This window comes from Chanos chanos, chromosome 2 (assembly GCF_902362185.1).
Source record: "Chanos chanos chromosome 2, fChaCha1.1, whole genome shotgun sequence".
In the NCBI taxonomy this organism is placed as follows: Eukaryota; Metazoa; Chordata; class Actinopteri; order Gonorynchiformes; family Chanidae; genus Chanos; species Chanos chanos.
Genome location: NC_044496.1, coordinates 29,727,179 through 29,741,465, shown reverse-complemented (window position 1 = coordinate 29,741,465; position 14,287 = coordinate 29,727,179).

The window sequence follows — 14,287 nt, the reverse complement described above, 5'->3', positions numbered from 1 at the left end:
GTTGGGGAGTTAGGAATAGGAGTTGGGGAGTTGGGAATAAATAAGGCTCAAAATAAAATATTACATAAAATAAAACAATTTCAATGCAAATCTTTATATCAAGCCAAAATCTCTATTGGATGAGTAGCATGGTCAGAAGGGATAAAAGATGTTTTTCTTTTCTTTTTGACCATGCTGATAGCGTTTACCTTCATATCTGCAAAATTTTTCTAAGTTTGGTTTTTGTGACGTAGCAGAGGAGTTCATCGGTCCCAAAGCTGCACAGTTTGATTGATGGCCACAGCCTCTTGATGACTGCCCTCAACGCCCTTTTCCCAGCCATTGGGTGAAAGCAAGGTTTTTTAAAAAAAATCGGCTGTATCCGGGAGTTTGCAGCTCTGTTACGCAGCCTGGAATACTCCTGAATATGTACCAGGTTTGGGGGTCTGCCTAGAGCCCTTAGTTGCCATGGTGAATAATCCCTTGGGGGTGCTTGCAAGGGAACATTTGCACTTCACACCTTGGGCCAGCAGGTATCCTGCAATTGGGCAATAGTCTTACTTTGGATTGGTGGAGCGATGTCTTGCCCCTCCTCTAAAACCCTTTCCCATTGGTCCGTTGTGTGTCCTCAGACATGATTTCATATGGTTTATATCATTATTATTATTATTATTATTATTATTATTATTATCATTATTATTGGTGGTGTTGTTTTGTATTCATAGGTAGATTGTATAGATAGTCTGTCAAACAAAAATGAATTACACAAATTGTGGCAATAAGAGCCATGTCCCCTTATAACAAAATATTTTTAAAAAAAAAGAAACATGGCGTCTGCATACGGGTCATGATCCGTGTCTATAAATATCTGGCCCAGGTAACATTGCGGTCTCTCATCCACTTCCTCTGCCTGGTGTGTCGCACTTGTGGGCTTTTAGAACACCTTGAGGTGTCTGCGCTGTCCGGACGCGCTTGGTTTTTTGTTTTTTTTTGAGTATCGGAGAGAGAGCGAGGTTTTCTTTTCATCATTCTGAGCCTTTTTGAACCCTACTAGTTCAACCGGTAAGCCGTGGTCAGTTCCTGCTTAAGACTTTATTGTGATTTTTTTTAACGTATTTAGCAGGTGACACGGCAGCGGTGAGACAAATCTTTTTTTTTTTTTTTTTGGTTCCATACTGACCGCTCTTTAGAAGCCGTAACCTTGGCTTGGGTTTTTTTTTTCTTCCGAAAGGGTTTTTTTAACCTTGGGATAGCTGTTCTGTTCTCCGTTTATTTCAGTTTTGTTTTATTTTATTGTTATTTTCCTATGGTGCCCGGGTTGCCCTCTTATTGTTGATGTGTTGGAAATTGTGTTTAAGGTTATTCTGTTACAGCAACTTTAAAAGTCGGATTGTCGTAATATCACGAGTATAATTTTGAACATAATTGTTTGGAAATTGTTTTTTTTGGAAGCAGGGGCTCAAACGGACTTTTTTTCTCCCCTTCTTCTTTCTTTTTTTTTTGTTTTGTTGGTTTTTGTTGTTTTGTCCACACTTCCCCAACTTCCTAACCCCAAGAGACTTTGGTTACTGCGCACCGACTACGAAAATACAACGCATCTTTGGAAGCTTGTGGTCAGGATTTACTTTCTTTAGACAAATAAATAAATAACTGAATAACTGTGCCTGTTGTGTTTGGTTCACTGTAGCTTAGGCCGGCATCAGTAACATTTATTATTATAATATTTTTATTTTTAACTACTCCGTCTGAGTGGTGGTGGATTTCACCTGGCGCCCAAATTGTTAAAATAAAAATAGTCCCACTACCGTCACAAAATTTTATTATAAATAAAGAAAATATAAAGTATAAATTATAAGGCATATAAATTGACAGTTTTATTTATACATGTGTGTGTGTGTGTGCGTATATATATATATATATATATATATATATATATATCTATCTATCTATCTATATATATATATATATATATATATATATATATATATATAAATGTACAACATATAACAGAATGGAGTACATTAGAATACATTATATACTATGATATTACAGTATAAATGCTATTTGGGAACATAACTGAAACACTAAATGTTGAGCATTCCCAAGAACAACCCAGGTCCATCTGCACCAACCCAGGTCCATCTGCACCAACTTGTGCATGGTGATTCACAACATATTTTTGGTCTTTGTCCAGTCTATTCTGTAGCACCTCACACAGTGCAGACAACTCTGTGCTAGGCTGGAGGGCCCATGCTTGCCTCCCATCCAAGATGGCGTCCTCCTCTTCAGAAATTAAATCTACTGATGCAATCTTCCATATGACAGCCTCTTCCTTGGTTTAAAGAACACTAGCTCTGGCCTTGCGCAAGCTGCAAAACACAGTGAAAACAGAAATTAGATCACTGAAAATAGCAAATGGAGAAAAAGTCAAAGAACTACTGGGGAAATGATTATGTTTTGACTTACTCTTCTCCTCCTTTGCCTTGTTCGAGCGGTGATCCTGCCCCCCTCTTTGTTCTCTAGATTGCCTCCTTGGTTCATCCTGTAACTCTTTCGAATAGTCTCAATAGGTCTTGCAGTATGCTAGAGAGAGAAAAAAGGGGAGAAGAAAGGAAGATTGGTTAAAAGTTCGTTTAGAATTCCAGGTGCTGTTATGAAACAATTGCGATGATATAGCCTACCAACAAAACACGTTGTCTTACCTTGTCTGTAGATCTTCCTGTAGAAGCAAAATTAGTACACAAGTTAAATTCAACCACATTAAGGGATAAAGCAGATAAAGTAATGCGAACGTATCAGAATGTGCAGCAGTCAAAGACAAAAGCCAGCAGGCTACAGAAATAAACTTACCGAAACAGTTATTTCCCGCTCGTCTTCATTTTTTTGGGGGGCAGACTCCTCTTGCGCTTCTTTGATGTCTGATTCCATCCTGTCCAACCGCCGAATAACATTCTCCATGAACGTTTACTGCTGTGTTCAGACATCTTCTTAAAAATGCATTTAACGGGGACACCAGGGCTGTGTCCGAAATGGCATACTACATACTACTCGCATACTGATCTTGACGTAAAAGTAGTAAGTGGTATGCAGTAGATGAAAAATAAAAATTTTGCAGTACACGACAGTTACCCAGATGATGTACTACTCTGGCGAAAATTTGCAGTATACAACCGGAGCTCACTTTGTTGGGTACTGCATCCCATGAAGCAACGCGGTGATTTCCAACTGTCAGAAAATTAAAAAAACATGGCGCACAGTGACAGAAGCGGCTTCAACTTCAACTGCAGCTGCAGTTTCAAATATAAATGTATCAATTGCATATTTTGGTGTAATAAGTCTTCATACGCTTTCTTATAAGGCTACTTTTGATGGCTATTTGTGGTAGTCGTGTGTTGTTCGATTTTAACAGAACAGATAGCCCAACCAATAGCAAACGTGTAGTACACTACACGAAAGTTCTCATAATTGTGTACCATACTGTATACTAGTGTGTGGAGTAGTGTGCAGTACACAGTGTATACTGGGCCAGTATGCAGTACACTATGCCATTTTGGACACAGCCCAGTTGTTTGTTTTCGTTCGGACTTGGCGTTGGAATAATTGGATATTCCCGGCGCACGAGTAGCCTCTCCACTCCGCGGTCCCTTTGAAAACTCAACTCAACAGGACTCAACCTTAGAATAGGAGTTGGGGAGTTGGGAATAAATAAGGCTCAAAATAAAATATTACATAAAATAGCCAAAATATTACATAAATATTATAGGCTAACTGATAGAAAGTTACAGCGAGGAAGGGGGCAGACTTCTGTACCCAGTCCCACCCAGACCAAGGACTGTTATTAGCATTTGAAAGGCCAAACCATCAGCTAACGACTGTGGTCACGCGGATGCCTGAAAACCTCCATCTAACAGCTGTATTCTGACATTTACGGGAGTTTTCAGGTCTGCATAACAAAGTTCTGCGGGCATCTGAATACCTCCGGCAAACAGCAGGTTTGGCGGAAGTTTACTTTGTCCGGATATTTCCAAATACACCACTTTTCACGCAGTGGGAAGTGTGGAACTGTATGAGGAGAATCACCGGCTACCCGAATCAGACCAGCAGCTGTATGAGAGAGGACAGCATGGCCAGGGCCAGCACGTTAAACCTGTTTTTCAACAGGTTTGACACTAGAGCCCTTGCCCACTCACCCCTCAGCCCCTCGACCATTCACACCTCCCAAATCACCATGCAGCCCCCCTCCAGCCATTCTCAGGTCCCTCCTACTCCTCCCCCCTCACCACTCCCCCAACCATCACAACTGATCACAACTGAGAAGACAACTGGAAAGACTCCACTCGGGCAAAGCTACAGGCTCCGACGGCTCAAGGGAGTGCCGAACAGCTCTCTGGTGTCTTCCAAAACATCTTTAATTTGAGCCTGGGACTGGGAAGGGTCCCCGCACTTTGGAAAACGTCATGCCTGGTCCCTGTGCCCAAGAAGGGCCACCCCAAGGTCTTAAATGATTACAGGCCAGTGGCGTTAACATCACACGTGATGAAGACCCTGGAGAGGCTGGTCCTCCTCCACCTTAAACCACTGGTCAGACCAGCACTAGACCCCCTTCAGTTTGCTTACCAGGAACATGTCGGAGTGGAGGATGCCATCATATACCTGCTGCACCAAGCCTACTCTCATCTGGACAAGGCTGGGAGCACTGTGAGACTCATGTTCTTTGGGAGACAAGCTCAGGAGCATGCGGGTTGACGCTCCACTTGTGACCTGAACAATGGACTATCTGACAAACAGACCACAGTACGTGAGACTGGGGAGCTGTGTGTCAGGGACAGTGTTAAGCAGCACAGGGGCCCCCCAGGGGAGGGAGGGACTGATGGAGTCCTCTCTCCCTTCCTGTTCACCCTGTACACCTCCAACTTCAGGTACAACTTGGAGTCATGCCACCTTCAGAAGTTCTCTGATGACTCTGCCATTGTAGGGTGTATCAGCAGGCAACAGGAAGCAGAATACAGAGGACTGGTAAACAACTTTGTGGAGTGGTGCAGCCTGGTCCATCTACAGCTGAACATCAGCAACACAAAGGAGCTGGTCATGGACTTCCACAGGAATAAGCCTACCCTGACTCCATTCATGGAGAAGATGTCAAAGGTAGTCCACTCCTACAAATACCTTGGAGTGCACACAGATGACAGGCTGGAGTGGACTAAGAAAAAAGAGGCCCTTTACAAGAGGGGCCAGAGTCGGCTCTACTTCCTGAGGAGAATATGATCCTTCAATGTCTGCAACAGGATGCTGCAGATGTTCTATCAGTCAGTGGTATCCAGTGCCATTTTCTACATGGTAGTGTGCTGGGGGTGTGGACTGAAAGCTGGGGATGCTAACAGACTGAACAAGCTTGTCGGGAAAGCCAGCTCTGTCATAGGAGGTGGAACTGAGCTAGACTTACTGAGCTAGACTCTAGAGAGGAGGATGCTTAAGAAACTGGTGAGCATCCTGAACAACAACTCCCATCACCTTCATGACGAGCTTGCTAAACTGAGGAGCACCTTCAGCAGCAAAGGGTTAGACTGACGCCTGATGCCCTATGCTGCTCCTCCTTCAACATAATGATTGCACTATGAACAATAACTATCTACCTCACTCCTTCTCACAGTTGTCTAGTTTAGCACTATGCAGTTTGTGTTATCGTTTTACACAATGTGTAACAACGACAATGTATTACATTACATTGTATTACATTTCCAATTACTGCACTATGTACGGAAACAACCATTATTTTATCTGTGTTTTCATTTTATTCCTATTTCCCTATTTATCTTATTATATTCTACTGTTTTAGTCTATGTTGAGTTTGGTGTGTGCTGACAGTGTTGTTGCGACACTTGAATTTCCCTTGGGATTAAAGTATTTTGTATTCGTATTTGTATTTTCTTAAAGATTATCACGTTACGTACCTTGCGATCTACACATAGGATTGGCTGGTGGTACGGAGTGACATCATAACCGGGAGTCAAATATTAATCCCAGAATAAAGCCTATGAGCTCCCTCGTTTACAAGTGAGAGCATGTTTCTGCTTATTCTTGTCCAGAGTTTGGATCAGCTAAAGAAAAGCAGGTGACACCCCCCACAAACATAAATAATCTACATGCACAAATCAGTAAGACTGTATATTAGAAGCGAGCTGGGTTACCGCTGCAATGGTTAATTTCTCTCTCAGTCTTTTGGCATAACGTGCACAGTGTTGATTAACATAGATATTCTGAGAGCCAAAAGTCCCGCTTTCAGCGCCCCAGGTGCAGACTGATTTTATATTATTCTTAGCGATTTCACACAAACCAGAAAAAATGCAACAATATGTCTGTGAAACTATTCACAGTATTATGAATGAATTGTGGTTTATTTTGAAGCATTTCGTAGTGTGACTGATTTTACTAATTGCATTAGTAATTAGGGCAGCCGTGGTCTAAAGGTTAGCGAACCGGGCTTGTGACTGGAGGGTTGCTGGTTTGATTCCCAGGCCCAACATCCATATCCAAGGCTGTGTGCCCTTGAGCAAGGCACTTAACCCCAATGCTCCCCGTGTCCAATGCTCCCCGTGTGTGTGTGTTCACTACTGGTGTGTTGGATGGGTTAAATGCAGAGGACAAATTCACATCACCCTGCTGTGTGCAATCACAGAAACTTAAAACAAAGTTAGAGGTGTGTTATTTGACAGATTCCCCCCACTCCCCCTACCTTGAAAACCTAAGGTTAAGCAAAGTCCGCCCTCCTTCCCATCTCATACTTCTGAGTGGGAGAGCTCACAAACTAAAAGTAGGGTGCCCACTTCGGCAAGCTTACTTGATCCACATGGTGACATGATGTGCAAATTCACCATTCTGAATTTTTTTTTCAACAAGATGCCGCCCTGGGCTGCCCATATCGTCCATGCCTAAATCTGCCCCTGCCTGACAGTCACTGCTGGAACATGGAGAAAAGTAGCAAAAGTTATTTTTAAGATGGCATGGCAATTGCAAAGAGCACCAAAACAAATCAGAAGGAGTGAAGTCACTCACAGGGAGCTGAGGCTTTGTTGTCTGCAGGGTCATGTTGGAGGAAGAAGGAAACCAAACAAGGTGTTCGATAAAAAACACAAATCTACAAACGTCACGGTGTATTTTAGTGATAAGCTAGGCCTCTGTGTTGAAGATGGTCATAGGAAAAATGAGCACAGAAAGGAAGACATTTTGTAAATAAGCAACCACAACCAGGGGCCTTGTAGTAATGTTTTAGAGTTGGTTACCATGGCAACCCAGTAAGGGACACAGTGCTAGAGGCTCACACTCCTCTGTCTCTGTAAATAATTGGACATTGACTTCATCTTTCAATTATTCTTCTGTGATGAAAAAAAAAAAAAAAGAAAAGAAAAGTCCAGGGTTCAGATACCTAAAACATCACCCTGTAGAGGCCCGTAAAAGAAAACCTCTGCTCCTGTTTCAAACACACGGCTCTGAGAGAAAGCCCAGACAAAAGCATGTGTTACAGAGTCCTGCTGTATACTACATCTTTTACTCAGTCTTTTCACAACAGCAAAAACATAAAACAACAACAGATTAACAGAAAAGACTCAATAAACTACAAACTCAAATGACATGGAAACCGTAATAATTCTGAGGGCTACAAAACTGCTATTAATATTTGATGTTCCTAATTATCCAGTCAATGATATACAAAATAATTGCCAAAAGCATAAAAATTTATTGAACAAGCAGTAAATTTGCACCAAGGCTTGTATTACTGAATCACTGCCTAGACAACAAGTCTGTATTGACTAGACAGTTAACTCTCTCTCTCTCTCTCTCTCTCTCTATCACTCTCTTTCTCTGCCTGTTTGCTGTTTTTTTCTTTTTCTTGTCTTTGTTTTGCAGCATTTATTGTTTCACTTTGCATTTAAAGATACTGTTCTGTGTTTTTTCCAGGCCTGTGAATGTTGGTCCATTGGAGATTACTTTGGTAGCGCATTACTGTTTACCAGGCCATAAATGAGTGTGAGAGATATTACTACCACAAGCAATCCACAGTCAACTCTTTTGACGTTAAACATTAGTTATTAAGTTTTTCCTGTATTTCTGGGTTATTAAGGACCTTAAAATGAGTTCAAATCTTTCTTCCTATCTCCTTTGCTCAAGGGTGTGTTTATGGCACTTGTCTGTGGAGACAGGATATGAGTGCATAAAGATGACTTCTTTCTGGAGTCATTCCTAATTTCTCTAAAGAGTGTTTCCATTACGACTGCTCTTAACATGCAGCCAGACCAGAGGCTCAGGGTAGCAGCCAACCCCAGCTGCATAGATAATTTGGCGTTGTGGAGAATACTCAATCTAAGCACACCGTTAAGCAGTATGATAGCTGAGCATAGCTGCTAACCCCTTCATTAGCATCTGGCAGCAGAGGAAATGACTGCAGGAGAATGGTAAAATGTTCCTGAGGAGAATGCAACTCTGAAATGAAACTAGCTTAAATTCATTGTCTCTAAACGTGCAGAGATGTGAATGAATATCCAAAACTTCCTGTGAGCTCAGTGTTGGACAGTTAGAAACGTCATATGCAGAAAGTGACAGAATGTTCCTTTGTCCTGTGCAAAGCGTTTGAAAGCGTTGGTATTTAGTTGGTATAGTGGTCTATGTGATATAGCACCATCACTTTGCATGAAAGAGATTCTGGGTTCAGGTCCTGGTTAAGGCTTGTCTGTGTATGGAGTTTGCTCTCCTTGTGTGTTTGTGTGTGTTTCCTCATTGTGTGCCTGACTGAAACACCGACTCAAGTCTGAAACTGGTCTCTGGGAGTTGTATGGTAGCTGCCCACCGTCTCTTAAGCAGTCAGAAAGGGTGAAATGCAGTAAAGAATTTCTAAGCAGGGATCACTAAAGTAGATCTTGATTATTTTTCTGCTGACTGTGTAGACCAGTGGTTCTCAACTCCAGTCCTGGGGGGCCACTATCCGGCAAATCTTTGTTTTAACTCTTCATTATCACAGTTAATTGAACTAATCAAGGGCTTGATGATTAATTGATCAGTGGAATCAAGTGCGTCAGTCCTGAGCTCAGGAGAGTTAAAACAAAGATGTGCAGGACAGTGGCCTCAGGGCTCGAGTTGAGAACCACTGGTGTAGACTGCATATGTGAGAGATATTTGCAGTGGACTGTTTTGTATCAGTAAGCTTTTTGCTGAGTTAAGACAGCTGAGCCGCACTTCAGTTCAACGCTGTTACGCTCCTTTATTGGCACAGCTGGGATCAGAACACAACCACAGAATCCCTGCCAGTGTGTATGTGCTTGTGTGTGTGTGCGTGCGTTCATGCACACGAGCGTGTGTGTGTTTGTGTGTATGTGAATGCGTGCACACGTGTGTGGCATTAAAGTCACCGACCAGTCATGTTTTAGTTACACATAACACACTCCATTGGGTTTCTATTCCCTCTACTCACTGCCCACCTCATCTTTATTTATCAATTTCAGGTCTATCACAGACAATACTAATCAAAGTAACTCCTGTTTCAGGTCTATCACAGACAATAGTAATTCCTGTGGGTGGCATTTTTGACACCTTAGAGCTGAGCTGAGGTTCATAATTCTGTGCTTAAGTATACAAACACACACTTTCACACTCACTTTCTCTCTCTCACACACGTACATATGCAGACACGCAGACTGATGAAGAGCAGAGTTCAAACAGAGGACAGTGGAGCTGGGAGGCAGAACAGAGGCAAGACTTTTTCCCCATTTTTTAGGAGCTTTTGAAAACATCAAATCTGCCATGGCCAGCTTAGAGCACTTACAGCAGATGTCTTTTCTGTTGTCTTTTCTTTTCTTCTTTATACCTGAAGACATTATTATCACAAAAGAAGGAAGGAGGGAGTGAAAGTGTGTGTGTGTGTTTGTTAGTATGTGCGTGTGTGTGTGTGTGTGTTTGTGTTTGTGTATGTTTATGTACATGTGTTTGTGTGTTGGTTGGCTGGTGGGGCTATCAGTGCCTTGTTTTGTTTTGTTTTTCACCAAGAGCATCGGTCCAGTACCAACAGTGGAAATTTTACAGTAATTATCTTCATCTTCACGAGGTTCATCGTGACAAAGTCAAAGAAAAAAAAATAATAAAAGGGTGGTGATGGTGGGGGCACTGAAGAGATGGAAACAAAAGAGGAGAGGGGAAGAAGAAGAAGAAGAAGAAGAAAAAAAGAGGGAGTAATTAAAGACATCAGAAAAAAGTTGGTGATCAAAAAGCCAAGTGCTGATCAAGGGAATGAAAGTTTGCTTCAAACAAGAGCGTGCCATCCCCCCTCCCTCAGGACTCCATCAGTCCCTCCCTGCCATGTTATGATTGGCTATCTCCCAATTGATTGGCTATCTCTCCGAGCGAGCTCTGCCCTGAGCAGAGCTCGCTTGCCTGCTGATGAAAGTGCTCCAAAATGAGCAGATGCATGTTCATTAAGCACCGCCTGTCTTCATGGCCTTTCATCCACACAGGACCCGGCCAGAAAGGAAGTATGGAAAAGGCAGCGAGAGAGAGATAAAACATGATGGATAACGTGTGTGCACTCTGGTGGTGTCAGAGATGAGAGAAACTGAAGTATGGTGGTACAGTTCACTCACTCACTCAATCTAAGGGTCGCGGGGGGTGCTGGAGCCTATCCCAGTGCTCATAGGGCGAAAGGCGGGAAAACACCCTGGACAGGTTGCCAGTCCATCGCAGGGCAGACACACAGACAAACACACTCACACACACCTAGGGGCAATTCACCTAACCTTTGGACTGTCACGCAGAGACCTCTGGGAGAACATGCAAACTCCACACAGAAAGGACCCTGGCCGCCCGGCAATCGTACCCGAGACCTTCTTGCTGTGAGGTGACAGCGCTACCCACTGCGCCACCGTGCCGCCCACTGGTACAGTTCAGCATGGGTCTAGATGTTTGAGTGAGAAATAATCAGTTATTTTTTATTTCACCAGTAGTTTCCTCATTTAAATTTTTTTCTATTTTCTCCTAAATAAATATGAAATGCCCAGATACACATCATTTACAGCACAGTGTTCCCTCCACAGCTTAGTCTATATAAGCGAGACCAGCACACAGTCCCTGTCATAGTACCTGTTCCCACTGCAAGCTCTTTAACACCAGCCACTGATGGACTGAGCTCACACACCGACACACACAAACACACACACAGACACACACACAGACAGACAAACACACACACAGGACTTAGTGTGTGTCTGACACCCGCTGAGAGACCTTGGTTGTCACAGTACTATCTCTGACCTCACTACCACAGTCAGACACTGGGCACCACTGTGATTTGACCTAGTGACACACCTCTGGACAGAGACACAGTGTTTTAACAGAATGGATGCTCACTCTGTTCTCAGTCTGCTCAGGTCAATTCTGAGCTGTGTTTTATTAGAACAGTGAGGTTTTTCTGATGGAGATCTGTGATTCACTCCGATACGCACTGGATGAGGTGAAGCATTAAGCATTAATCTATAGTTGAACCTGACCGATATATCGGTGTGCTGATATATTCGTCCGATATGAGCTACTTGCCGATATATCGGTATCGGTGTTTATAACAGCCGATAAATGACAATTAGAAAAGAAACGGAAGATGTTATTAATGTTGTCGTTGCGTAGTTTGTCCTGTAGAGAGCACACTACGACTCCATTGGTAGCAGCACACGTGTGAAAATAACAAATGACAACAATAGGCTGACCCAAGCAGAGTAGCCCACAATGGAGAGTATCTGTGTTCATGGTAAATTGGTAATTGCCGCTTGAAATACATTACTCAAATAATAATAAACTCTAGAGAACACTTCTCCTCTTAGACGAAATAAGCGTGACAACATTCATGTTAGCCATGCCTGGTTTTGCTGCAGTAATGTGAAAGCCTGTACCATCAGTAAAACATCAAAATTACGTTTAATATTACATTTGAGTGGTGTAGGCCAAGCTGTCGACAAACTTGATTGTAGATTTATTTATTAAACAGTGCACCAGTTCTAGCGAGTAAACAAACAATGGTCCTATCATTTCTCCCTCGGCACTTCTAAAAATTTTCTGGCAACATTGCTTACAGCCGGTTATAACGCTAACCATTGCTGGTTAGCCACAGAGCTAGCTAATGTCACGTTTATCAGTGGAAGACCGCTAACGTTAATGCGCGGTTAAACTATAGCGTTTATCTTATTCTGCCTAAATGAAGCAATGGTAAATATATCTGCGTCTCGTATGTCTGTTGGTGCATTGGAAATTATTAAACTAGAGGGGACACGTAAATAAACGTGAGCTGAACAAGAATCTAACGTGGCTTGGTAGCCAAACAAAGTTAACTAGCTTCTCTTTCAAATGCGTAGCGTGAAATGCCAAAGTCGCAATTCTTCATTGCAGACAGTCTTTAAGTAGTAGATGCATTCAACAGCAGCGTTTACTCTAGGTCACTATCAATTTTTTTTTATTTCATCAAAACTTATATTTTATATTTTATACATATATTTCATAATATATTTTGTTGTACCTTTGTTCAAAGTACTATTTATGGGAACAAAACAAGTTTATTTTTAAACTGCATTATGTCTTATTATTTTAGTGAGGACTCTTAAATAACTACACATAACAGATGTTAGGGTAAATCTTTGTTTATGTTATGGGTTTCTGGAAAAAAAAAAAAAAAGAATATTGGCCGATATATCATTATCGTTTTTTTAAATCCTGAAATATTGAAATTGGTATCGGCCTTAAAAATCCTGTATCCGTTTGGCTCTAGTCTATAGTGTATGTGGGTCTAGACAACACAGTGATGGCAGTCACTGCACAGTGCCTGTGCTGAGAAAATATGATGATGGAGCAGCAGTGTGTGTGTGTGTGAGAGAGGAAGAATGGAAAAGGCAGAGAGAGAGAGAGAGAGAAAACATGATGGATAGTAAGTGGGCTGTGTGTGTGTGTGTGTGTGTAGTTTTCTCTCTAACAGTCGACAGTATAAAAAAAAAAAGATAAATAATAAAAACTTGCTGTCACTAATGAGGTGCTTCCTCTCTCCACACCTTCAGGTAATCAGAATCAAAGCTTCTCCCAGAAAAACTGCAGGGATTCAATAGATGAATTTCTTCTCCTTTTTTTATTCCCATCTTTCAGCAGAGTCTTAAAGAGTTCCTCCATCTAACACCTGCTCACTTGTTCGAAGCCAGAACAGAGCGAGTTTTTACACAAGCAAAAGAAAGATAAAAAGACTACCTTGTTTCTCTCGCCGTCTCTGTCTCTGTCTCTCAGTCGTCTTTAATGTACAGTATCACACTGGAGGGCTCAGAGGGTGCAGCTGGGCCAGTAAAAGGCCTCTGATTTGTTAAAAATTCTGAGACACTCATTTGATGAGTCACAGGACAGGAGTGTCAGTGAATCTCACTGTATTCCTCTCTTTTTTAAATTTTTTTTTTTCAGTGCACTCTCATTTTTTAATTTTGCTGTGACCAGAGAAATGTGCTGCGACCCAGAGAGAGAGAGAGAGAAGTAAAGAGACTTGTCATATTACTGCTTTTATATTGGGAGTGTCTATGTTTAAATCCACTCTGTCGTCATTATCTGGAGATGGCAGAGTTATTACCCGTCATCAGGATCCAGGCGTCATTGTGTCAGCTCTATCACTGACTCACTTTTAACACTTACACTGTCCTCACCTGCCTGACAAACCTAACAGCCACACTTAGCTCGTATAGCCTTAAATAACAACAGCAACAACACACATACACACACACAAAAGCCACCAGTGCAACTATAGACATAAAAGCCTATGCACACACTCTTTAGCTAAAGAATAATGTTGAGCGCTTTCTAAACGAAAAACTCTTTCACTCTTTTTCCTCAGCATCACTAGGCCTACAGTCGGTCGTTTTCTTCCCAGGGCTTCCACTCCTCATCTAGGGAGGATGGATTTTTAACGGCCAGAAGGGATGTCCTGTTCCCAAAACGTTTCATTAACGTATTCTGCTGAAATCATCTAGAAAACCAGAACATTCTTTACTGTTCTCATCAGACCTGTGGCTGGAGAGCGTCAGTCCTCCATGTTCTGTGTCACACACAGGCAACGTTTCACCACACGGCCTCAGGATGGTGTGTGTCCACTGCCTACACACCGACATTCAACTGAAAATTTCACCTGTCTGAACCCCCCATCACTCTGAGTTTGGCCATTTGGAGAATTGCAGATACTGAGACCAGTGTTTCCTTTAAAGATAAACATCCAAGACCCCCCCCCCCCCCCAAGTCATCCAGAATTTCCGGGGGG